This window comes from Miniopterus natalensis, chromosome X, assembly GCF_054644295.1.
Source record: "Miniopterus natalensis isolate mMinNat1 chromosome X, mMinNat1.hap1, whole genome shotgun sequence".
NCBI lineage: Eukaryota > Metazoa > Chordata > Mammalia > Chiroptera > Miniopteridae > Miniopterus > Miniopterus natalensis.
Genome location: NC_142103.1, coordinates 14262059 through 14287829, shown reverse-complemented (window position 1 = coordinate 14287829; position 25771 = coordinate 14262059). Strand labels below are relative to the sequence as shown.

At 43.8% G+C, this 25771-nt stretch overlaps 2 non-coding genes across 2 annotated transcripts; one reads left to right on the top strand and one right to left on the bottom strand.

Moving 5' to 3' along the window:
• Positions 1–23311: 23311 nt before the first annotated feature.
• On the bottom strand, positions 23312–23418 carry LOC148090408 (U6 spliceosomal RNA). The gene has a single exon (XR_015713816.1). It is a non-coding gene; the product is annotated as a U6 spliceosomal RNA (small nuclear RNA).
• Positions 23419–25295: 1877 nt separating this feature from the next.
• LOC148090407 (U1 spliceosomal RNA) lies at positions 25296–25459 on the top strand. The gene has a single exon (XR_015713804.1). It is a non-coding gene; the product is annotated as a U1 spliceosomal RNA (small nuclear RNA).
• The last annotated feature ends 312 nt before the right edge of the window (positions 25460–25771 follow it).

Below are 25771 nucleotides of genomic sequence, written 5' to 3'. Positions count from 1 at the left end.
GGCAAGATGAGGGAATGGTTAGCAAAAACTAAGGAAACAAGTAAAAGTAAAATAATAAGGAAAGAAACATTCAACAGGAACTGTGGCCTTCTCTAGTGGAATTGTTGCTAACTCACATCCCAGCAGGAAGGGAGTCTGGGGACTAAAAACCCTGACCTTTCTCTTCCTCCATCATCTGATCTTCTGCTGACACCTCCCATTGGCTGATGGCTACTGGAAGGCAGAATGCAAGGGAGCCTGGCAAATGAAATTGATATGGGTCAGGAGACAGAGCAGGGTAGAAAGTAGATCTTGAAAAGAAAAACAGAATTTCTGGCACTGTCCATTCCTTTTGCCCCTCGACGCTACTCTTGCCCTTTGTCCACATGAAAAACCCAGGCCCCCAAACAGAATGTACAAAGTCCCATCAGCTACTGTATCATTATAGGGTGATGTCAATTCATTCATACTCCCACGTGAAATCTAAAATATTAGCCACCACCAGTGCTTTTCATACAAAGTAGAAGGGGAAAAGAAACACAGTTGCTATAGTAGCTGTGTGATAGGCAGTTAGACAAGAGCCGAACAAAGGCAATAGGCCAGGTGCAGAAGGTCACCAGGGTGGAAAGCCCTCTGTGCCTAGCAAAGGACAACTGTAGGGTAGGACCTTGCCCCCAGGGTGACCTTTCCTCCCCTAGCAAATCGCTGGTTCATAGGTTTGGGCCCCACTGACCTTTCCTCCCTAGAGGTAACATCTAGGCCTCAGTTGTATTTCAGCTCCAGGCCCAGAAAAGCAACAAAACTAGACAAGCCACGCCAAGGCTGACCTCAGAACCAGCTGCAATGAATAATGACCTTCCAGCCCTGGTGCTGACCAATCAGTGGAAACCTAGACCCTGAAAGGACACACTTGGGAAGCTGCTGAATATTCTATTGAGACCTTCCCTTGGGACCTCTCCTAAAATCTCCACCCTTATAACCCTTAGGACAGAGGACCCAGTGGACTCTCCCTCCGGGGAGCACATCTGCTCCTTTCCCTTTCCCTTCCCTACCATTACTTACCCCATTCCCAAGCTCCAAGGGCCCTTCCTTTACCTCTATAAATTGTTTCCGAAGCCCACTTCTTCCATGAGTTACTTCTACCCCTGTAATTTTCCAAATAAATGTCCTCTTATAGTTTGAGTTTTGGCTCTGAATTCTTTCCTAACCAGAACTCAAGTACTGAGGTTGCTGAACCCAGACCCAGTCTCACCCCACCAGTCTCACACCTGGTGCCGTTTTGCCGCCTACAACAGCTGGAAGCATGTTCTAAGTCGATACTCATAGCTTCCTTTTTCTGCCCTGCTCTCCACGTTTCCCTTGCCTTCTGTTAGCATCGCAGTAAAACAAGGCACATTACCTGGTGGAGTGAACCAAACCTTCATCCCTACAGGATCTGAATCCTTAGAATCTTACCTTGGTTAGGTCACCGGTTTTCATTCACCGGTACTATTGAGCACAGGAGCGATAAGAGGCACCCTAGGGAGGCCTCTGGGTTCCAGACATAGTTCTCCTTGCCTCCATTGTGTAGTAACAACCTAATTTACCTTTGGTAATCAGGGTAGACCCCCCTGTCTGTACAGCAACCCCTTATCTGCCTGATCGTTCAACAGCATGAGGAGCACAAAAGAGCCAAAAGGTAGTGTCAGCCTCCGGAACATCAGAATCCCGACAGGCTCCCTGGGTAGTGTCTTTCTCCCTTGGGCATTAGAACCTCTTAACCCACTCAATCCAAAGTGTAAGGATGGGAAATAAATGTTTCTTCAGCCATGCTCGCCTCTATCTCTTGAATCCTGGACCCATACATTTTTGCTACAAAGGAGATAGGATATACAGAGTGTCTCAAAAAAAAATGTATATGCACTTTAATAGCGGATCGCTCAATTTTGAAAATGAAGTGTATTTTAATAAAAACCGCCTTTATAATTATTCAGAGTGTGTATATACATTTGGGGGGGGGACACCCTATATTATTGGCCACTGGTTGAAAGTAAACACGAGGTTCTGTAGAACAGTACCCCAAACTTTCAGGCTGTGGTGCCATAACTGAGCTTCCAGCAGGAAATTTCACCATTACATCCAATTGTTGATGGGTGATGGGGCACGGGATAAGACCAATAAATTACATGGGGATGAACCCATCTCCACACTTCCTTTAGGCTCAACTAAGTTCTTTTGTTGGAAACAATGTTGGGTGGGATACCATGGTGATGACTCAGGCATTCTGTGAGTCCACATGGTGGTGCTGGCAGAGGCATTTGAGGCATAAAAAGCAAATGTGTTTTCAGAATATGCATCTGTTCCTGCAAAGACAGTCGGTGCCTCCCCCGTGATGGAAGGGTTTCAGTGTAACCAATCTGCCACCAGATGTCTATCTGGTCCCCTGGGGGAATGGTACAATGTTGGTGCCTCAGTGTTTGGTCTCTAATAATAAGCAGGCTGCCGATTCAAAGTGGTGGTAGATAGATCAGCTTTGGTGAAGAAAGATCCCATATATACATTTCCAGTGGATGCTACTTGACCCTTCCTATTTGATTCCCTCCATGGATCAGTGGGTCAGAAAAATGTGTGGTGATTCTGCCAAGATGGGTCCACACTCAACCGAAATGAACTCAGAACAAAACTTAATTTATCACCCGACTCCGTAAGTCCCCACTCTGAAGATGGACCACAGTGGCATATTGAGTCTCCAAGAATTAGCATCAGTTCTGAGCCAGAATTTGATAACTCTCAGAAGGCTCTGAATATTTCCTTTTCCCTGGTCATGGTCCCCTAGTAAATGACAACAGGTCCTAGTCCGAGGAGGACTTGGAAGTCTTGCAGTATACAGGGTGGGACAAAAGTAGGTTTACAGTTGTTCGTATGGAAAATAATACAGTAATTAATAAATAATAATACAAGAATAAACTCTGTTTCGCATACTCACAACTGTAAACCTACTTTTACCTCAGCCTGTATATCTGTGATAGCATTGTAGCAGGGTCCTTTCTCAAAGAGATTCAGCAGCACCCTTAATCAAGGGGCTCCACATCTGAGAGCTGGCTTAGTAAATCTGGAAACAGATTAAGAGTTCAGGAGTCTGCAAGGTTTCTGCCCACAAGACCTAGAAATTTTCTGCTCGTACATGTCACATCTATTTCATTCCTAGGGAATTCCATAAACAAGCACCCAGTGCAACAGATAAAGATCAGAGCACTCTGATTACCACTCTCTCCTTGTGTTTTATTATGTTAATTGCAACCACCTTAGTTCTGACAGTTAAGTACCATCAACTGGACTGTAACCTTTTAGGGCCCTATTGTTTCTATTGAAATCAGGGAGCCCACTTCCACTGAAGCATCTCCTACCATCATCTCTGGCCTACAGAGGATATTCCTCCAGAGCTTTTCAGTGATGCTGGTGCTCCTCTGGACAATGTATTTCTTGATGCCTCCCATAGGGTGACCAACTTGTCCCGGTTTTCCTGGGACTGTCAGAGTTTTAAAACTGAAAACTCCACAATCCAGGAAACTCGACTGTATAGTCCTCCTGTGAATATAGGTGGAGGTGGGCACTGAGCAGGTTGCACATAACCGGTGCACTTCAGCATTCCCTTTTCCTTGCACATTTGGGCATATAGGCTACACTGAAATCAAAAGATCCTATGGGAGTGGAGGCAATGAAGCACTGGGGGGTTGGTCCCGAGGAGAATCTGCATTCCTTGTGAAGCAAACACCCAAGTGGAAGTTGCTAAAAGATTTTCACATAGAGAAAGGCTGGTAGTGTTGGACAAGGAATGTAGGACTAATTCTACTGGCAAAGGTTCAAGTGGATTGGAAGCTAAAATTTGCTCAGCTTCATTTATTAATGTCCTAATATTTTCATCCAATATGTTAGGTTCCCGTTCTTTCGCCAGAAGTGCCCTTGACTTAGCCTAAGAGCCCTAGCAAGGCTGTACCTTTAATTGGTGCTGCACTTCTGCAACATTTATAATCAGTCCCTGAGCATGATCTTCAGGCATATCTGTCCTGCAGCTCGGGGAAAATAAAGAGAACTCTAATGGTGGCAATGGGGCTCTTTGATTTTCCCCTATGATCTGAGTAGTGCAGTCAAGGTTCTCCATCTGTCCTCTTTTCTGCGTAAGCTCTCTAGGGTCATCAGAGGCAGTTAGCCTCAGCCACATCACCATAGGGACTAAGTGCTCTAGCCATTTGATTTCCCAGAGCTTTGCCCTCCACTTGTGTTCCATTTCAAGTTATCATGGGTGCTAATTTGAGTAATCACCGTTCAGTGCACGCCACTTATTGCAAGAGTCCCATTCTCCCCCTAAAAAGAGGTTGTCACATGCCCTGGCCGGGTAGTTCCATTGGTTAGAGCATCGTCCCAATATGCCAAAGTTGTGGGTTTGATCTCCGCCCAGGGCACATACAAAAATCAACTAATGAATGCATAAATAAGTGGAACAACAAATTGATCTCTCTCTCTCAAATTAATAAATAAAAAAATTTTTTAAAGAGGCTATCACAGATTGCTGTCTTTAGGAAACAGAAGCTGAGCCTGGATAGGAGTGCATGAAGAGAGAAATCTGTGAAGGAAACGAGGCGGCAGGAGAATTAGAGGCAGTGCAGGCGAGCAAGGCAAAGCCAAATCCAAAGGATGTATGGATTTCGTTAAGGACAGCTCACTGTTCCCTCTAAAGTAGGAGGCTGGCTCGTGTCCCCTCCGTCACTGGCACTGCATAAAGAATTCGCCATTGGCTTCTCGGGCACTCAGCAGTGACAGGAGCTAAGCCAGCCTTGCGGAGCTGAAGGCCATGCCGGGCCCACGCATAGCCGCCCTCCCTGCCTGCGTAACCACCTATTCACAGGCCCATCGCACAAGTCCTGCGTGGCGAAGGAGAGAGGTCGGCTCATCCAGCCGGATGTTTTTGCATCTCCTATGCGATGAGTGCTCTTTGGAAGATACAAATGTGAGACGCAATGATCTGTGTGCACTTTGAGCCCACTCCAAAGGGGCCATCTACTATCTCTCTCCTAGACTTTGTTGCCACTGGTATTTCAACACTGATCCTTCTCTGCCTCCAGTGATACCGGTCACTTTCTCCGATTCCCTGTATGTCCATACATCAGGCTCTATCTCCTTCCATACAAAGTGAGTGACCAAGGTTACTGTCCATCAGGGTGATTTCTCTTCAGTAGATAAGAAAAAGGGCAAGAGAAATAGACAAGCATTTCACAGAAGAGGCTAAATGAATGTAATCAAAGAAATGCAAAATAACATCCTATTATATACACATTATACCACCAGATTGCCAACCATTCAAATTTCAGTGGCGGTCTGCGGAGATTTATCGGAATGCGGCCACACCCGTTCATTTACATATTGTCTCTGGTTGCTTTCACCAATGGGAAAGCTCTATGGTTTGCATCAGACTGGATAGCCTGCGAAGCCAAAAATACTTACTGTCAGCCCCCTTTATAGACAGCAAAGTTCAAGAAAAATTTAAGTTAAATTTAAGGTAACTTAAGCACAGAATTTCAACATTCCTGTCTCATTTAGAATATTCTTAGGAGCAGCACAGAGGAAAGAATAAGGAAAAGAGTGGATATCTTTCTACTTGGGCAAGAGACCTAGGAAGAGAGCTGGGGAACGCTGATTAAAAAAAGAAAACCAAAGCCGGTGGTTCTCAAACTTTACTGCTCATCAGAATCACCTAGAGGGCTTGTTAAAAACACAAACTGCAGCCTGGCCGGCGTTGCTCAGTGGTTGAGCATCGACCTAGAATCAAGGAGATCACAATTCAATTCCCGGTCAGGGCACAGGCCTGGGTTGTGGGCTCGATCCCCAGCAGGGCCCTGCAGGAGGCAGCCGATCAATGACTCTCATCATTGATGTTTCTGTCTCTCTCTCTCCCACTCCCTTCATCTCTCTCTGAAATCAATAAAAATATATTTAAAAAACAAACACACACATTTGTAATATTTTAAACAAAATAAAATAAATAAAAAGTAAAAAAAAACAAACAAACACACAGACTGCTGGCCTTGGCCTTGGCCTTGGCCCTGGCCGGTGTGGCTCCGTTGGTTGGAGCATAGTACAGTGCAATGTAAGGTCATGGGTTTGATTCCGGGTCAGGGCACATACCCAGGTTATGGTTTCAATCCCTAGTTGGGGTACATAAGGGAGGCGGCCGATCAATGTTTCTCCCTCTCTCTCTCCTTCTCCCTTCCTCTCTCTCTCTCTCTCTAAAGTAATAAAAAAAAAAAAGGTTAAAAAATAAAACAGACTGCTGGGCCCTACTCCTGGGGCCTGGGGTTCTGATTCAGCTGGTTTCTGATTCAGTAGGTGGGGCTTCAGAATTTACATTTCTAGTGATGCTCATGTTACTGGTTCCTAAACTGAGGTACTTCAGCAACCACATCAGAATCACCTGGATCCCTGGCCTCAAGGGGCTTCCATTTGAGTGGAGAAGTGATACAATAAACAATTAAACCAATAGGTATATAATATACAAAATAAAGCAGAACAAGGAGATAGAGAGTGACAGGACACGCTCTTTAAGACAGGGTAGTCAAGGCAGACCTCTAGAAGAAGGTAAGACTGAATAGAGACCTTAATGAGAGGAGAGAGCAAGCTATTCATATGTTAATAGTAATAATTCATATTGATTTGTTAATATGTGAGGGAAGAGTATGGCAGGAAGGACAGTCAGTGCTCAGACCACAAAACAGGAATGTGCTGGGTGTGTGTTCCCGGAACAATTCAAAGTCAAGAATTTTTCTCTGTTCTTTCTGGGACTTCGTGCCCTTTCCTCCCCAGGACAGTCAGCTTCAGTTTACTCTCTATCACATGAACAGGGTCATAATGTTCCCCAACTTGCATTTTCCCTTAATGATAAATCATGAACATTCTTTCATGTCGCTGCATTGAAGACTGGCCTTGTTCTTTATAAAGGCTGAATTTTCCACTGTTAAAATGTAACAAGAGGCCCAGCTGGGCGTGGCTCAGTGGTTGAGCGTCGACCTAGGATCCAGGCGATTGGGGTTCAATTCCCGGTCAGGGCAAATGCCCGGGTTGCGGGCTCGATCCCCAGTCGGGGGTGTGCAGGAGGCAGCCGATCAATGACTCTCTCATTGATGTTTCTCTCTCTCTCTCTCTTGCTCTCCCTTCCTCTCTCTGAAATCAATAAAGATATATATACATTTTTAAAAGTAGTAAACTTAAAAAAAGTACCAAGAGTTTATTTATTTATTTTTTAATCAATTATTTGGGCCAGCCGGTGTGTCTTAGCAGTTGAGCATCGACCTAGGATCCAGGAGATCGCGGTTTGATTCCCAGTCAGGGCACATCCCCAGGTTGGGGGCTCGATCCTCAGTGGGGGGCGTGCAGGAGACAGCCGATCAATGACTCTCTCATCATTGATGTTTCTCTCTCTCTCTCCCTCCTTTTCCCTGTCTGAAATCAATAAAGATATTTTTTTTAATCAATTATTTGAATAAATACTTCCCTATAGATGAACACTTAGCGTTTTTCCAGTTCTTAGCTATAATTCAAAAGAATGCTGTAGTGAGTATGTTTTCCATATGTGTGTGTCCACGCATGTCCATGTGTCTGTATCCTTGTTGGTACATTCCTTTACGCACTAAAAATTTACTGAGCTGCTACCACATGTTGTGCATGTGTTATATGCTGAGAATACAATGGGGAATATGTGCCTGTGCACTGGCTGCCGAAGGGCAGGGAGATGGAAGATGCCCTCCTTTAAACTTTGAAGTGGGAGGCTTGGTCCTGAAGTCCCCCAATGCTGTACACACTGGGGATTTTGCCCCAAATAGAAAGGGGAATTGGATGTTGGACGACAAAAAAAGAAAAAGCCATTATACATGCCTTTCATGATCAGGTAAGTTCTTTGTGATATTCCCTCATGGCCCCTTAGATTTTTACCTTATCACTCAAGGATGCATTTTTTCTGCATGTAACAGAATATCTAACTACAAGGGCTTTATTTCTTTCTTTCTTTTTAATCTTCACCCGAGGATATTTTTTCCACTGCTTTTCAGAGAGAGTGGAAGGGGGACAGAGAAAAAGAGAGAGAGAGGGAGAGAGAGAGATGTGAAAGAGATACATCGATTGGCTGCCTCCCACACGCACCCCCACAGGAGATGGAGCCTGCAACTGAGGCACGTGGTCTTGACCAGAATCGAACCCAAGACCCTTCAGTCTTCTGGCCAATGGTCTAACCACTGAGCCCAACCAGCTAGGGCAAGGGCTTTAAAGTATGGGCCTATGGGTTTATTTTTCTCATTGAACTATAAGGCTGCCATTTGTTCAGTAGCTCAATGATGTCGGGGCTGATGATTTTGTGGTTCTCTTGGCCTTTCCCTCAACGTCACTGCATGGCTTTTACAGGTGCACATTCAAGGCAAGAAGGAAGAAGAGGAAGGGATGACACCTGTATCAGGAAAGCAAAAGTTTTCCCCAAGAACCCATGCATCCGTTTCCTATGACCCCGATAACAAATCTCTGCAAATGCAGTGGCTTAAAACAACACAAGTCTATTGTCTTGCAGTTTTGGAAGTCGTAAGTCTGAAATGGGTCTCACTAGACTAAAATCAGTGTTGGCAGAGTTGCATTCCTTCTGGAGGCTCTAGGGCAGTATTGGTGTCCTTGCTTTTTCCAGCTTTTATAGGCTGCCCATATTCCTTGGCTGACGGCCCCCTTCCATCCTCACAGCCAGCAATCGCATCACTCTGACTTCTGCTTTTGTCATCACATCTCCTTCTCTCATCTTTGGCCCACCATCTGCCACATTCAAGGAGCCTTGAGATTACACTGGGCCCACCTGGGTAATCCAGGACATGCTCCCTATTTTAAGGTTAACTGGTGAGCAAGCCTAATTCCATCTGCAACCTTAATTCCCCTTTGCCATGTAATGTACAGTATTTACAAATTCTGGGGATAAGGCTGTCTGGTGGGGGACATGCTTTGCCTACCACAACCCACTTTTTTTTTTTACTCACTGGCCAAAATTCTAGCTGGAAGGAGGCTGGAGTAAATGGGCTTGGGAGTGGGAGTTGGGTTAACTGACCAAGTGTCTGCCATGCCTTCCTAGCACTTCTCACAGTCTGTCATTTTATATTTACTGTATGATTTTTCTCTCCTAGTAGGCCCTATATCCCATGAGAGCAAGGACCATAATATTGGAACACTCTCCTATGACTCAGGATTTAACATCCTGGCAAGGACACCTGGAGCCAGTCCTAGCATGCTGCTGGAATGGCTCCTTGAAACTTGGAAACAACAAAGCCTACTTAGTAAATGAAGTGGGATTGTTGCAACTGCCTTCACAGAGGACTGACAGAAGGGTCAAAAATTTCAGAGAAGTGGGCAAACTAGAATTTTTTTTAAAAATATATCTTTATTGATTTCAGAAAGAGGAAGGGAGAGGGAGAGAGAGATAGAAACATCAATGATGAGTCATTGATCGGCTGCCTCCTGCATGCCCCCTTCTGAGGACCGAGCCCGAAAGCAGGGTGTGTGCTCCAACCAGAAATCAGTGATCTCCTGGATCCTAGGTCCATGCTCAACCACTGAGCCATGCCAGCTGGGCAGGATGGCTTTTTTATATAAGATCAGAAAGCAGGCAAGTTGACAATGTCCCCTGGGAGGGCCCAGAGGACACTTCTCTTATTAAGGCAACAAGAATTGTGTCACTAGCATTGTCGAAAAGCTCCATGGTGGCTGTCTTCTATGAGTCAGGTTTCAAGATACGGCAGACTGCCATGTAATTAGGCTCCTTGGTATCAATGGCAATGTTAGGACTCTAGGATTGCAGAGGCCAGGTGACAGCAGTTAACTGTCAGAGTCAAGGTGAGTGTACTATCTGTAATGGACAGCAAGTCTGGAATGGCAAAGATGGGGTGTTGACCTGTAGGTGTCTGTAGCGATAGCTAATGAGCTATGTCATTCCTAAGAACAGTATAGATGAGAAGCTGGATGACTTGGTAGGACTGCCATAACAAAATACCACAGACTTAGTAGCTTGAACAACAGAAACTTGTTTTCTCATAATTCCAGAGGCTACAAGTATAAGCTCTAGTTGTCAGCAGAGTCAGTTTCTTCTGAGGCCTCACTCCTTGGCTTGCAGATGGCTGCCTTCTCGCTGTGTTCTGACATAATTGCCCCTCAGTCTGTGTGTGTCTGTGTACTAATTTCTTTTTCTTACAAGGACGCCAGTCATTAGATTAGGGCCTACCCAAATGACCTCAATTTACCTTAATTACCTCTTTAAAAGCCCTCTCTCCAAACATAGTCACATTCTGAGGTATTGGGTGTTAGGACTGCAACATATAAATTGGGGGGAGGGGGACACAATTCAGCCAATAACAGAACTCAATAAGGATATCGCTTACGAAACTGGAAAAAAAAAATAAACAAATCAAGAACAGTTGAACGGTAGACTGAATGTCAATTGTCACATTGGAAAAATCATGATACCTTAGTTTCCATCCCTGAGCAGGTTCTCAGACCCAGAACTGATAAAGTGAAGGAAATGCCAAGTCCCCTTGAGGAAAGACCCTGAAATACCACAGCAAATATATACAGTTATGATTCTAACAATTCTGCCTCAATAGGACTAGGCCATTAATCAATGTGATGGTACAGTGGGGAAAGAGGAATACCATATTTTGGGGGGCTGATAGGGAATCCAAAGCACCGTCATGGGGCCACCTGTTAGTGCATGGAAGCCTGGTGGGAAATGGGGTCCTAGCACAAGTCTCACAGTGAATCCAGTAGATCCACAGATTCATTCTGTGGTCACTTCTCTGGTCCCTGAGAGTATTATTGGAAGGGACATACTCAGCAGTTAGAAGAACCCTCAAATTTTTTGCCCTCACATTAATGAGTAAGAGCCATTATGTGTGGACTGTGCATTGTGATGTCCTTCCAAAGAATACGGTGTGGAAAGAGGGGACTGAGACTTTTTCATTAGAGAAGCCTGACAAACACTACCTCAAACAGGTAATCAAGGTTAATATCAACCGTGATAACATGATAATAATATGTTCTTTTGATATGTGATGAAATGGCATGTTACCTCTGTGGTCTTCTTTCTCAAAACCCATTACACCAGTCTAATGATGAGAAAATAAACCCCAATTGAGGAACATTCTACAAAATACCTGCCTGGTACTTCTCAAAACTGTCAGGGTAATAAAAAATAAAAAAGTCTGAGAAACTGTCACAATCAAGAAGATCCCAATGAGATATGTCTACTAAATGTAATGTATCCTGGATGGGGTCCTGGAACAGAAAAGGGACATTGGGATTAAAGTAAGGAAATCTGAATAAAGTATGAGCTTCAGTTAATCACAATGTATCAATACTGTTTTATTAATTGTGAACAAATTGTGACAAATGTATCATTATATTAAGTAAGATGTTAATAAAAGAAACTGGGTGCAAAGTATATGGAAACTTCACATTTACTACTTTTGCAATTTTTCTGTATATCTGAAACTGTTCACCCATTTATATTTTAAATATTTCACTTAAAATAAATTTATTTTAAAAATAGTTCAACCATTTATATTACATTTTTTATATAGTATCATATAGGGGCATAGCTCCATCTTCTTTTATGTGAATAGCCAATTGTGCTAACATCTGTGTATCAAACCACTGAATTGAAGTGCCGCTTTTGTTATATATTAACTTACTCTGCATATCTGGACAATTATATTTCATGGATCTATTTTTTATTCCTGTACTAATACCATACTGTTTGGATCATGGTGATTTTAATATCTGGTAAAATATGCTGTAGTTGCAACTAATATCACAAAGGACCAATTTCCATAATAGATACGTAGTTACAATATCTCAAATCAGTAAGAAAGTGAGCAACATCCCAGTAGAATAATCGGCAAATAATATGAATGTACAGTTCACAAAACCATAGTACACATGGCCCTTTAAAACTACGTTAAACAATAGTGGTGATAGCATTCCTCTCTCATTTTTGAATTTAATGAGAATGACTTTACTATTTCATCATTTAGGACAATGGTTGCAGTTGAGTTTTGGTAGCCAGTCTTTATCATATTAGGAATGGCTGCTGAATTTTTAAATGCCTTTTCAGTTTCCAGTGACATCATACTGTGGGCTTTCTCCTTGCTTCATGTCATGAATTATGTTGATCAACTTCCTAATGTGGAATCATTTTTGCATTTCTGAAATAAACCCTACTCGGTCATGGTGTGATATTCTTTTGCCACAGTTAGATTCAGTTTATTAATATTTTATTTGGAACTTCTATGTGTATACTTTGTCCAAATATTATATTTAAAAAATTATATTATCATATTACCAGCCCTGGCCAGGTGCTCAGTTGGTTAGTGCATCGTCCTGATATGCCAAGGTTTTGGGTTCCAGGCTGGTCAGGAATGAATGCATAAGTAAGTGGGACACAAATCGATGTTTTTGTCTTTTTCTCTCTGTCTCTCTGTCCAACCCTGTCTCTAAAATCAATTTAAAAAATATTAAAATCATACTACCATATGGAAGGCTATGCTAGCTTTGCAAAATGAATTTGGGATCTTTCCATCTTTTCCTGTGGCCTGAGGACTGGTGCCAGTCCCTGAACTGTTTGTTACTGATCCATGATGAGATAAGTACAGATATTGAGAGTGTCCAGAAACCATTATAACAATTGAGCATAGTTGACATCTAAGCAGTGATCAGTGGACTCATTGATGAATAATGCAATCAGTTTTTGTAATTATTTTTTGTCCCTATGTTAAATTTGTTTTGATTGTATTTAATGAAATGTAACTTACTTCTGACGAATCTTAAAATGTAAAAATTGAGCTTGCACTTTGCTTGTTTTTTCTAGTTATTTTATTGAATTTTACAAAAGCATATCTCCACAATAACTGTAAATTTTAAAAAAACGGCCCTTCACTGCAGATATTTTCAAAAACACCGGTTAGAAGGGACGAAATAACATTATGTTTGGTAAAGGTTAGCTGGAACTTAGTTGTCTAACCAAGTGGACCTGCTGGCTTCCCATTCTCTTCTATAGTTATTGCTCTTCGGGTTTTCTTGGGTCAATTTTGGTTGTTTTCAGTTTGCCAGGAAATCAGCGATTCCTTCGTTACACTCACATTTGTTGCACACGATATTCTCTGAAAAGCCTTTTATAACATGTCATATGTGCGTATTTATCTGCTTTGTTATTACTAATCTTTTATCCCCTTCCTCCCCTCGTCATTTTCTTGTCAATTCTAATCTTTTATGCCCCGGCTCCCTTCCTCCCTTCGTCATTTTCTGGTCAATTTCCTATCTTCGTCTGGCCGGCAGGAGGCTGTTCTGTGGGTCCTTTCAAAGGAACCCGGCTTTGGGGACGAGCGGCGGGAGCTGGGCTCGGCGCGGGTCCCGGGGACCCGGCCCCTGGGAGGGGCGGCGGGGGCGGCGGGCGGATCGTCCGGATCAGCTCGGTCAAGGAGAAGCGGCAGCTCCCGGCACCGAACTAGGGTTTTGGAGGGGGGGGGGGGCGGGGAGGCCGCCGCGGGCCCCACCTTCCGGCGTCACCGCCCCGGATGCTGCCTCCTCCTCCCCTGTCGCTTCCTCCTCCGCCTCCTCCCGCGGCCGGGTCGCGCTGCCAGGTCCCTTATGAAGCCGCTCCTACCGCTGCGGCCAATCGGTCCCTCCGCCCGAGCTGCGCAGCCGAGTGATCGGGGCGGGGCGCTGGGGGGAGGGCCGCGGGGGGGGGGGGGCGACGGTACCGAGCCGCGGGACCTCAGCCGAATGCAGCGCTGCGACGTCGGCTGTCGCAGGGTCGGTCAACAACAAAGACTGGCTGGAGCCATTGTCATGCCCGGCGCGGGACAACTTACTGCGGGTTTTGTTGCTGCCCCTGCCTGTGGCCTTGTCACCGGGAGCCTCCCCCGGATGTCAAGTTTCCACTGTAGACAGACACACGTCACCTCCATATGACCTCCTTGTTAATAAAAAATTATGCACCTGAACATGAACACATTCTGGACGTCCCTCGGCCTCGTACTCTGAGAGCCTTGGCAGACCGTAAGGGCAGGTGACCATTATTCCTGTGCTGCTTGCAGCTCGGAATGAGGCAGAAGAATAGGAATTTGGGGAGCTCGGTACTAAATACCTAGTTCGGCACTGCCCAACAGCGAGTCAGTGCAGGCCACGAATGTGAGCTCCGTGTGGATTTGAAATGCTCTAGTAACGATATGTTCAAAACTTAAACAGGTCAAATAAATCTTTAACACTTGCTCGAATATATCCAAAATACATCAATATTAATCAGTATGATAATAAGATAGCCCACGTTCTTTTTTCTTTTTCCTCCTTCCCCTTTCCTCCCCCCCTTCCTCCTCCCCCTTCCACCTCCTCTCCCCCTTTCTCCTCCCCACTTTTTCCTCGTCCTCCTCCTCCTTCTTCCTCCTCCTCCTCCTCTTTCTCTTCCTCCTCCTCGTCCTTCTTCCTCCTCCCCCTCTTCCTCCTCCTCCCCCTCTTCCTCCTCCTCCCCTTCCTCCTCCTCCCCCTTCCTCCTCCTCCCCCCTTCTTCCTCCTCCTCCTCCCCCCTTCTTCCTCCTCCTCCTCCCCCCTTCCTCCTCCTCCTTCCCCTTCCTCCTCCTCCTCCTCCCTCTTCCTCCTCCTCGCCCCCACCCACCCTCCTCCTGTCCTTCTTTTCACAGTGCAGTTTCTTCTATTTCTGCCATTGAGGTCAAAGTTTCTGAACAGTTACTCTGCTGAACCTCCAGGGCAATGTATGGATCTATTGGCTATCTAAAATCTAATCTAGCTAAACATGTAGGAGTACGACAGAACAATTGGACCCCATATATTTCAGCAATCGCTTAAAGAAATTCCATAATACTACGTGCAGAACATCCCACCAGCTGTTATTAAATGTTATCACAAAGCTCCAGAACCTTAGATCAACCAGGAGCTTTTCCTGTTTGAGCTACACCCAGTCAACTGAGTGTGGAAACTGGCAGGAAATCTCAGTGAGGGGGGATTGGGAGCACTCTAAGTCCCCTGAAGCTCTGGACACTCAGGGTCCACACACCCTGTCCAAGTCTCAGCTGGGCTTTTCCCAAGATACTGCTCCTGATCTTGGGGGACAATGAAACCTTGAACTAGAATGTTTCCTGTTTTCTATTAGGAGTAGGCCTTTCTTAATTTCAATTCATTAAAAATTCCTTCCTTGTTAACAGGGCAGTGGAATGCAGCCTGGCATTGAAAGTTTAATTTTCAAAGATGAGGGATTTAAAGGCCTCACCATAAAAGACAATCATTTGAATGCTACTTGCCTCTGCCTGATGTATCATTTAACATATCCTCAATGTCCCTCTTTGTATATTTGCGCATGTATATAACACTTGCAAACAATTTTGCAAATTGTACGCAAAAAGGTGGAAGCTGTAATAAATTGAATTAATTTTTAAAGCCAGCTTTTGGTTTGGGGTTTTATTAATTTTTTTTTTTTTTTTTTTTTACCATTTATTGTTTGTTTTTGTGGCAGACTTAGAGAGTCCACTCCAAGACTGTCTGACTGCAAGGACTGCTGCCAGCTGCTAGTACCTTCAGAGTCTACCTTAGATTCATTTTTTTTTAAATCCTCACCTGACGATATTTTTTCCATGCTTTTCAGAGAGAGTAGAAGGGGGGGAGGAGAGAGAGAGAGAGAGAGAGATCCATTGGTTGCCTCCTGCATGCCCAACCAGGGCCGGGGATGAAGCCTGCAACCAAGGTACATGCCCTTGGCTGGAATCGAACTGGGATCCTTCCATCCGAGGCCCGACGCTCTAACCACTGAGCCAAACCAGCTGAGAGTCCCACTCCTCTCAGGATGCCCAAGGCTAATGACAGCAAGGTGGTGGTTCTGGGGCAGAGCCTTTTCCCCTCAGCTCAGCTCCAGATGGGCTGGCAGAGACTTTGTCAGCTCTCCATTGCAGTCTGACAGAACCTCCCGTCTGCCCGTTTTCTTCATGGACGCTATTCCTGGGTAACCCTTTTGTATCCTTAACTCCTCTGTCTCTGTTTCCCAGAGAACCCAACCTGCAATACTTTTCTATTTCACTAATTTGAGCTTTATCTTCATTAATTCCCTATGTTTACTTTCTGATAATTTTATGGCTTTGCAGCTGTGTTCTTACTAGAGTACTTAGCTTGCATATTTTCCATTTTTTCTTTTTTGATATAAGTAAAAGCATTTAAAATGGGGTGTTGGATTTCAGTGCTTTTAGAGAATTAGTACCTTCTAATTCTCCACAAGCCTCACCTCTATGTTTACATCTAGCTACTTCCTTCATCTGCATCATCTACCTGTGATTCCTGATTTAAATTATATATTTTCTTCTCAATAAAGCTTTAGATGATCCCATAGGTTTTGGTATAAAGTATTCACCTTTTTGTTACTTCCTTTTCTGTTTTGTTTTGTTTTTATCCTCACTGAAGGATATTTTTTCCATTGCTTTTTCAGAGACAGTGGAAAGGAGAGAGAGAGAGAAACATCAGTTTGTTGTTCCACTCATTTATGCACTCATTGGTTGTATGTGCCCTGACGGGGGATTGAACCCGCAACCTTGGTGTATCAGAAGAATGTTCTAACCACCTAAGCTACCCAGCCAGGGCTTACTTTTAATATTGAATTCCACTTTAAAAAAAAAAAAATAAAACTTAGTTGCTTAGGCAACGCACATTTATGACATCACAGCTTCTATGGGTCAGGAATACAAGCACGGCCTAACTGAATCACCTGCTTCAGAATCTCTCATAAGACTACAGTCAAGGTGTCCACTCAGGGTCTCTCACAGGTGACAATCCAGGCATCGGCTGGGGCTGCAGTCTCATCTCAAGGCTTCGCTAGGACAGGATCCACTTCCTAGCTCACTCGCATGGTGGTTGGCAGGATTCACTTCCTTGCTGGCTGTCAGAATGAGGGCCTGGATCTGCATCAGAGTCATCACACAAGAAGAGCCAGAGAGAGAATATAAACAAGACAGAAGCACAGTCTTTCATAACCTAATTATGAAAGTGATATCCCATCGCTTTCGCAATAGTCTGTCATAAGTAAGTCACTAGCTCCAACACACACACAAGCACAGGGCGAAGGGGAGAGTAAACGGGAGTGACTATCAGGGGGTGGGGATCATTGAGAGTCATTTTTTTAAATTGCTTTTTTAAGTGCCCTGACCGGGGATCAAACCCGCAACCTTGGCATATCTGGAACAACACACTAACCAACTGAGCTCCCCGGCCAGGCTGAGAGCCATTTTAGAAGCAACCTGCCACAGTCAGGTATAGGATTTTTAGCTAGCAGTTATCTTTTCCCAACATTCTGCAGATGGTATTCCACTGTTTTCTAGCTTCCGATGTCATAGATACAATGTCTAATCCTAGCTGCTTATCCTTTGTAAGTGTATAAGTCAGAGTCCAACCAGAAAATAGAAACTGTTCTGAGTATTTGAAATAGAAGAGGGAATACAATAATACAAGGAATGAAAAACAGGTAATGGAAGAACTGATAAACCAAACGGAGGACAACGAGGGACAGCCAGGAATAGCAGGCGGCACCTACTGCTCCTAGGCCCTGGGGAGCACGAGGCAGGAGCTGGTGTCACTGAAGCTTAGTTGCCAGGGTTACCCAGTGGAAGCCTGTCTGGTAGGAGCTGGGGCTGCAGAGGAGCTATAACCCCTACCAGGGACTCTACCTGAGCAAGAGACTTAAAATTATCCAGTATGATTGGTTAGTCTATGTCTTCTTGTAGTTCTGTCCATTTTTCATTACATATTTTGAGCCCGTATTATTGGGTGCACAAATATTTAGAATTGTTATAGCTTCTGGTAAATGGGATGATTGCATCTCTAATAATTTTAAATTTAAAGCCTATTTTGTCTGATGTTACTATAGCTTATATTAGCTTTCTTTTGGGTAGTTTTTGAATGGCATATCTTTTCCCATATTTATTTTTAATTTTTTTAATTTTTATTTTTAAAAAATATATCTTTATTGATTTCAGAGAGAAAGAGAGAGGGAGGGAGAGAGAGAAACATCAATGATGAGAGAGTCATTGATCGGCTGCAGCCTGCAACCCAGGCATGTGTCCTGACCGGGAATCGAACCCTGATCGTCTGGATCCTAGGTCCATGCTCAACCGCTGAGCCACGCCCGGCTGGGCTATTTTTTATTTTTTAAAGACTTTTAAATTTCCTTTTTGAGAGAGAGGAAGGGAGAGGGAGAGAGCAAGAGAAACGCAGATCAGCTGCCTCCTGCAGGCCCCCTGTCAGGGATGGAGCCCATAAACCGAGAATGTGCCCCAACCCCGGGAATTGAACTGTGATCTCCTGGATCCTAGGTCGACGCTCAACCGCTGAGCCATGCTAGCTGGGCACATTAATCTTTTAAATGTACTGCCTCTTTATGCCACTTGTTCTGTATTCCTTTTTATTGTTTTTCCTCTTTTGGATTAAAAATCATTAAAAATCATTCGTGCCCAGCCGGGCGTGGCTCAGCGGTTGAGCATCGACCTAGGATCCAGGCGATCGGGGTTCCATTCCCGGTCAGGGCACAGGCCCGGGTTGCGGGCTCGATCCCCATCGGGGGCGTGCAGGAGGCAGCCGATCCATGACTCATCACTGATGTTTCTATCTCTCTCTCCCTCTCCTTTCCTCTCTCTGAAATCAGTAAAGATATATTTAAAAAAATCATTCGTTCACCTCTCCTATCAGTTTCACCTCTCCTATCAGATTAAAAATTATTCATTCACCTCTCCTATATACCATTTTTTAAAAAGTCTTTTGGTGGTTAGAAATTACATCATGCATTTTGACTTATCAAAGTCTAATATTAGTCTTTACCTTTCTCCTTCTCCCAGACAATGCAAATACCTTAGAACAGTTAAATCCATTTAACTTCCCCCCAACTTAAGTGCTATTGTTGTCATTAATTTTTGGGTAGTAAAAAGCACATAACATAAATTTACCATCTTAACCATTTTACGTGTACAGTTTAGTAGTTTTAATAATATTCACACTGTTATGCAACAGATCTGTAGAACTTTTTATCTTGCAAAATTGAAACTATGTCATATTTCACAAGGCTTGGTTATTGCTATTTTATCTGGTGCTTATTTAGTACCCATATATTTACCACTTTCTTTGTTCTCCATTCCTTGCTATATTTCTGAGTTTCGGTCTGGGATCATTTTTCTTCTGCCTGAAGAACAGTGTTTAAAATTTCCTTTAGTGTAGGTATCTGCTGGTAATAAATCCTTTCAGGTTTTGTTGGTCTGAAAACATCTTCATTTTCTTTTCTTTATTGAAGTATGTTTTCACCTGTATAGAATTATAAGTTGACAGTTACTTCTTTTTAGCATCCTGAGGATCTTTCACTATCTTCTGGCCCCTAAAGTTGCATGTGAGGATTGAGCTATCATTCTAATTATTGCTTCTTTTAGGGTGTTAAAGAACAAAATTCAATTGAGTAAATTTGAAGATCTAATTGGCTTTATTATGCAATTCACAAATTAGGCTGCATCCCATCTAGCAACTAGATAGGCTCTATGAGGAGTTTTACAAAATGGAAGGTTTTTATAGGCAGAAAGAGGTTGGGACTAAGAAGTTAAAAGATTGAATTATTTCAGGCAAGGACACCTTCCCTTAGGGCAGGGGTGGGGAACCTCTTTTCTACCAAGGGCCGTTTGGATATTTATAACATCATTCCCGGGCCATACAAAATTACCAACTTAAAAATTAGCTATGAAAAAATCTCCTAGATTTATTGAATTTCAAGTCCCACGTGCGGTTGCGTTGGCAGGGCCAGACCAAATGATTTCTTGGGTCTTTTATGGCTCTTGGGCCAGATGTTCCCCACCCCTGCCTTAGGGGAAGGAAGCGGGCCTTATCAGGCAGATTACCTCACTAGGGCTGACCAGGAAATTCCAGACTGATTGGTTTAAAAATTCCAGTCCTGGGAGAGTTTGAAACTGCAATGAGGTTATTAAGTTTCGGTTTGGTGACATGGCTTAGCAAAAGTAACTTCATTTTGGCCTGTTTCTTGTCTTTCTGGCTACTTTTAAGATTTTTCTCTTTGATTTGACTTTCTGACCTTTCACTCTAATATATCAGGCATAAATTTCTTTTTCCTGAATGAGCTTCATTGGGCTTCTTAAATTAGTAGATTGAGTTCTTTAATCAGTTCTGAGAAATTCTCAGTCCTTATCTCTTCAAATATTCCTTCTCACCCTTTCTTTTTCTCTTCCTTCTGAACTTTCATTAAATGTACATTAGCCCTTCTTACAAAATCCTCTATGTATCTCACTCTTTTTTTTATCTTTATTGTTGAGAATATTACAGATGTCCCCCCTTTATTCCCACTGATCCCCTCCATCCCACATCTACCCATCCCCAGGCCTTCCCCATACCAATGTCTGTGTCCATGGGTTATGCTTATAAACATAGAAGTTCTTTGATTAATCTCTCTCCACCCACATCCCCCGACACTCTTTCTTTTAAAAATAGACTTTTTTTTTTAGAGAAGTTTTAGGTTCACAGCAAAACTGTGTGGAAAATACAGAATTCTCATATACCTTCTCCCCCAAAACACACACACCAGAGTGGTACAAATTTGTTACAATCAATGAACCAATACTGACACATTAATCTCTTCCAAAGACCATAGTTCATGTTAGGGCTTACTCTTCGTGTTGTGTGTTCTATGGTTTTTGAGAAATGTATAATTACATGTACCTACCATTCTAGTCTCATACAGAGTACTTCACTGCCCTAAAATTCGTCTGTACTCCGCCTATTGATTTCTCCCTCCCCCAAATCCTGGAAACCACTGATCTTTTTTACTGTTTTCATAGTTTTGTCTTTTCCAGAATGTCATATATAGTTGTATTCATACCGTATATAGCCTTTTCAAATAGGTTTCTTTCACTTGGTAATATGCATTTAATGTTCATCCATGACTTTTCATGGCTTTATAGTTCATTTTTTAAGCACTGAATAATATTCCATTGTGTGGATGTACCACAGTTTATTTATTCTTTCATTTCATTGAAAGGCATCTTAGTTACCTCCAAATTTTGGCCATTATGAATAAAGCTGCCTCACTCTTTATTCTGTATTTCCTATATTTTGCTTCAGTTTCGAAAGATATTTTTGCCTGTGTAGAATTGGCATAACTAGATTGGCAGTTTCTTTTAGTACCATAAAGATCTCTTGCCATTAGCTCTGGCTCCATAGTCTGCAGTTGAGGAAAACAGATCCATTTGAACAACTTCCTTTTGGTTTTGCTTCTGGTTAATTGATTCTGTTTTTAGCTCTATTTAATTCTACTATTGTTACTGTAGACAGTCAGTGGAGCACCTCGGAGTCTCCCCCCATTGGCCAAGATGGTGCAGGAGGAGGTTCTTACACTGAGCTCACCAAAAGCTAGAAAGATGAATGGACAGGACTGAAGAACCAAAAGTTAGCAAGATAATTGGAGAGGAGGAAAAATGGCCTCCCCTTTATATCCCTTTAAGAACCAAGGGCTTGAGCAGGAAGGAGGGGAGGATGGCCTTTGAGAGCATCATTGTCCTCACATGCCAAGGTGTGGGTTCTGTGTCCAATCAGGGCACATACAAGGCATTCAACCAATGAATAAATCAGTGGAACAACAAATCGATGTTTTTCTGTCTCTCTCTCAAATCAATAAAATAGAATAAAAATAAAATGACAAAGCTGAAATGTAGACTTCCTGAAGACTGATTTACTTCTGGTTCATCCTTCCTCCTAGAGTATAGCACTCTAGTTTCCAATCCCAAAGCAAGGAATTGTTTGCCTCAGATTCCGATTTTTGTCCCCCTAGCCCAGTGAGGCCACCAAAAGAGCAACTCAGCTTCTCAGATGCCTCTTTGGAACAGGCAAACACCCTTAGGAGAAAAGCATCCCTGCATGCTTTGCTAACCTCTCTTGGTTTCTTGCCTCTCTCAAATCTTGCCTCAGTCAGGGCTCACCTGAAGGGATTAGCAGTCCAGAACTAAAACTTGAGGATTTTTTGCTCCCCATTTTCAGAGTGTAGTTCTGAGTTCCCTCTCCAGAATAGGGTCTATGTTGCACTAGGAGTTCCCCTTTGGCTGGTACTCAGCTCTAGCTCTTCAGTTCCCAGTGCCCCCCATAAGCACCGCTTGCTATCAGCAGTTATCTGGGATGGGCAAATAATATCCGGAGAAAAGACTATAGTGGGATCCCAATGGTGTGTGGTGTGTGTTTGTGTGTATATGTGAGTGTGTGTGTGTGTGTGTGTGTGAGACAGAGAGAGAGAGAGAGAGAGAGAGGGAGAGGGGGGGGGAGAGAGAGAGATATTATCCAGGGCCTAGGTCTACCTTCCTGGTGATTTCAGGTCACAAACATTGTCTCATCTGTCCCCTTCACTTAAGGAACACCTCTAGATTGGCAAATGCCTATGAATAAAAGAGGCCCTAGCTCGTTTCTCTGTGTCTGACCACACAATAACCTCACCACTCCCACACTGGCTCAATGTACCATCATCTATCCCATGGACTCAACTGGTTCATCAGCTCACACTGTTCCTCCCTATTCTCCTTATGGAAATAATAATTCTTTAAAAGAGGAAATCAGGCATAAAAATTCTTTGTTTAAAACCTCCCAGTACCTTTGAACACCCCTCAGAATACAATTCAAACTCCTTCCCATGACCTATGATAACTTATATAACCTGGCCCCAGGTTACCACTCAGATCTTATCGCTGACACTTCGGTCACACTAGCTTCCTTGCTGTTCCTCAAACAAGCCAATCATGCTTGGGATTTGTACTTAAGGCCCATGGTGTTCTTTACCCAGTATTCACCTGGCTAGTTCATTCACTTGCTTTAAATTTCTGCTCAAGTTCTACCTGTCAAAAAGGCCTTCCCTGACCACTCAATATAAAATAGCATTCCTTGCCCGGTTGGCATGGCTCAGTGGTTGAGCATCGACCTAGGATCCAGGCGATCGGGGTTCAATTCCCAGTCAGGGCACATGCCTAGGTTGCGGGCTCGATCCCCAGTCAGGGGTGTGCAGGAGGCAGCCCATCAATGACTGTCATCATTGATGTTTCTCTCTTTCCCTCTCTCTCTCCCTTCCTCTGTCTGAAATCAATAAAGACATTTTTTTTTTAAAAAAAAAAAATAGCATTCCTCAAAAAATAAAAAAAAATGTTATTGTTAAGGAAAAAAATAAAATAGCATTCCTCTTCCTTTATTTTCTATCCTTTATGCAGATTTTTTTTTTTTTAATATGGAACATTTCACAAATTTGCATGTCATCATTGTGCAGGGACCACGCTAATCTTCTCCGCATCATTCCAATTTTAGTACATGTGCGGCCAAAGCAGGCACAGCTTTATTTTCTTTACAGCACTAGTCACCAATTGTCATATTACATATTTATTTGTTTCTTACAATATTGTTTTCCTCTCCCATTAGATTGTAAGCTCCATGAAAACAGGGATTTGATTTATTTTTTCTGTCCAGCCTCTTAAAAAGTGCTTTTTGCACATTATAGGTGCGCAATAAATACTATGTTAAGAAATTGTATAAAACCTACATAAAGAAAACATCCTTTTCCAGAGAGACATCAAAAGATTGAATTGTGCAAAAGTATTAATTACTCCTAAATTGACTTATAAATTTACAAGTCTGATTTGAAAATCCTGCAGTCCTTTTTGAATAGTTAAAAAGTAAATGATCTTGCCTGGCCAGGCGTGGCTCAGTGGTTGAGCATAGACCCAGGATCCAGGCAATTGGGGTTCGATTCCCGGTCAGGGCACATGCCCGGGTTGTGTGCTCAATCAATGACTTGCTCATCATTGATGTTTCTATCTCTCTCTCTCTCCCTCTCCTTTCCTCTCTCTGAAATCAATAAAGATATATTTTTTAAAAAAATGATCTTAAAGTTTCATCTAGGTAAAAATGTGCGAGAATCTCTAGGAAATTTGTAAAAACTAAATTAACAGAGGGCAGTCTAGCTCCAGTCGATATTAAAATAAGTGTACGGTTTTAACGGCGGCCAGGCCTCGTGCCCAGGCCCAGTACTGGGGCTTGGATCTTGTTTGGAGCAGCCATGTGGACACTCTGCATGTGCTCCTGGACCTTGGCGATGTCCTCTCCCAGCAGGTCGGTCCCCACCCTGCCATCGTGTACCGCACACCGGATCTGTGGCCTGCGGATGCCACAGCCCACGGGCAGCAGTTTGGAAGCCTGTGCCCACCCTCCCGCCCGGCCGATGGGTCCACCTGGACCGAGCGCCCGCAGGCCTGCGGGTGGGCCTTGTCATCTCATCACCCCAGAGCTTGATGTGCGGGAGGCCTGAGGACTTGGGCACGGGTGTGGGCCTCTGGGCCGCCTTCTCTGCTTCCTGCCGCTGCCTCTACTCCCGCAGCCAGGCCAGTCTCCTCATGCTCCACCGCACAGGTTGCCTTCTCGATGGGAGGGCGGCGGCGGGGGGGAAGGGGGGGAGAAAGGGGGCTCCGTTTGGGGCACCGGAGACCGTGCTGGGAGCGCAGCGCTGTGGCCCCGCTAGCAGGCGACCTCTTCCCCAGCACACTTCGCGGGGCCCCCAGCTCGGAGACGCTCTGCTGCGGGCCCTGCACCTTCCCTGGCGCCTCTGGTTCCCCTCCTCCAGGAGGCCATCGGGATGACGGGCTCACTGTGATCTCCCCCAAACCGTAGGAGGCCCCAGGGCCTACGCTTCCGAGGATCACGCTCACGCTCACGCCGAGGGCGAGGGCGAGAAGCCAGCCACAGGCCAGTGTATCTGCTCATGGAATTGCTTTTCCGCATCATCGTATTTGAACTTGCCCAGCCAGATCACATCACGCCCTAGGAAGTCTGTGGCCATTTGCCTGATGCCTGCTAACGGCGCCCTGACCCAAGCGGAGGGCTCTGCGGCGTGGGCCCGCTGAGCAGAGGGCTCAAGTGTGACACAGGCCCCGCAGGGACTGGCTCAGCGGTTGAGCATCGACCTGGGATCTGGGCGATCCGGATTCGATTCCCGGTCAGGGCACATGCCCGGGTTGTGGGCTCGATCAATGACTCTCTCATCATTGATGTTTCTGTCTCTCTCCCTCTCCTTTCCTCTCTCTGAGATCAATAGAGATGTGTTTAAAAATAAATAAATAAATAAATAAATAAATAAATAAATAAATAAATAAATAAATAAATAAATAAATAAAAAGTGTGACACAGTAATTGAAGTACTATGGGGCAGGCTTGGAATACTTACCTGGCAGGGGACATACCATGATCACAAAAGTAGTTTTCCCAGGGTGACACTTAGCCATTGCACTCCGGATGCGTTGACCCCTGCGATTTCTCCAAATGTGGGAAACTCAGCTGTATAATTTGTGGTAGTGGGGGACTGCGTTTCCACACTCCCCTAAAAAAAAGTTTGGAAATAAATTAGGTGTATATGACAACTTAGATTTTGGCTAAGGTAGCATTTTGAAATTAGTAGAGAAAAGCTAGCATTTTCCAATAAAAGTGTCTAGGAAACTAGATAGCCAGTTGGAAAAATAAAGATGATGTATGCCCCATTCCTTACTCCAAAATACATTCAAATGTATCAAAGATATAATAGAACCATAAAAGTAGTATTGAAAAAACGAGTGAGGAAAAACAACAAAAACAAAGAAAAATAGCTGAGACTTTTGTAAGCATGGAACAAAACCAATAAGCTCTAGGGGTAAAAAGA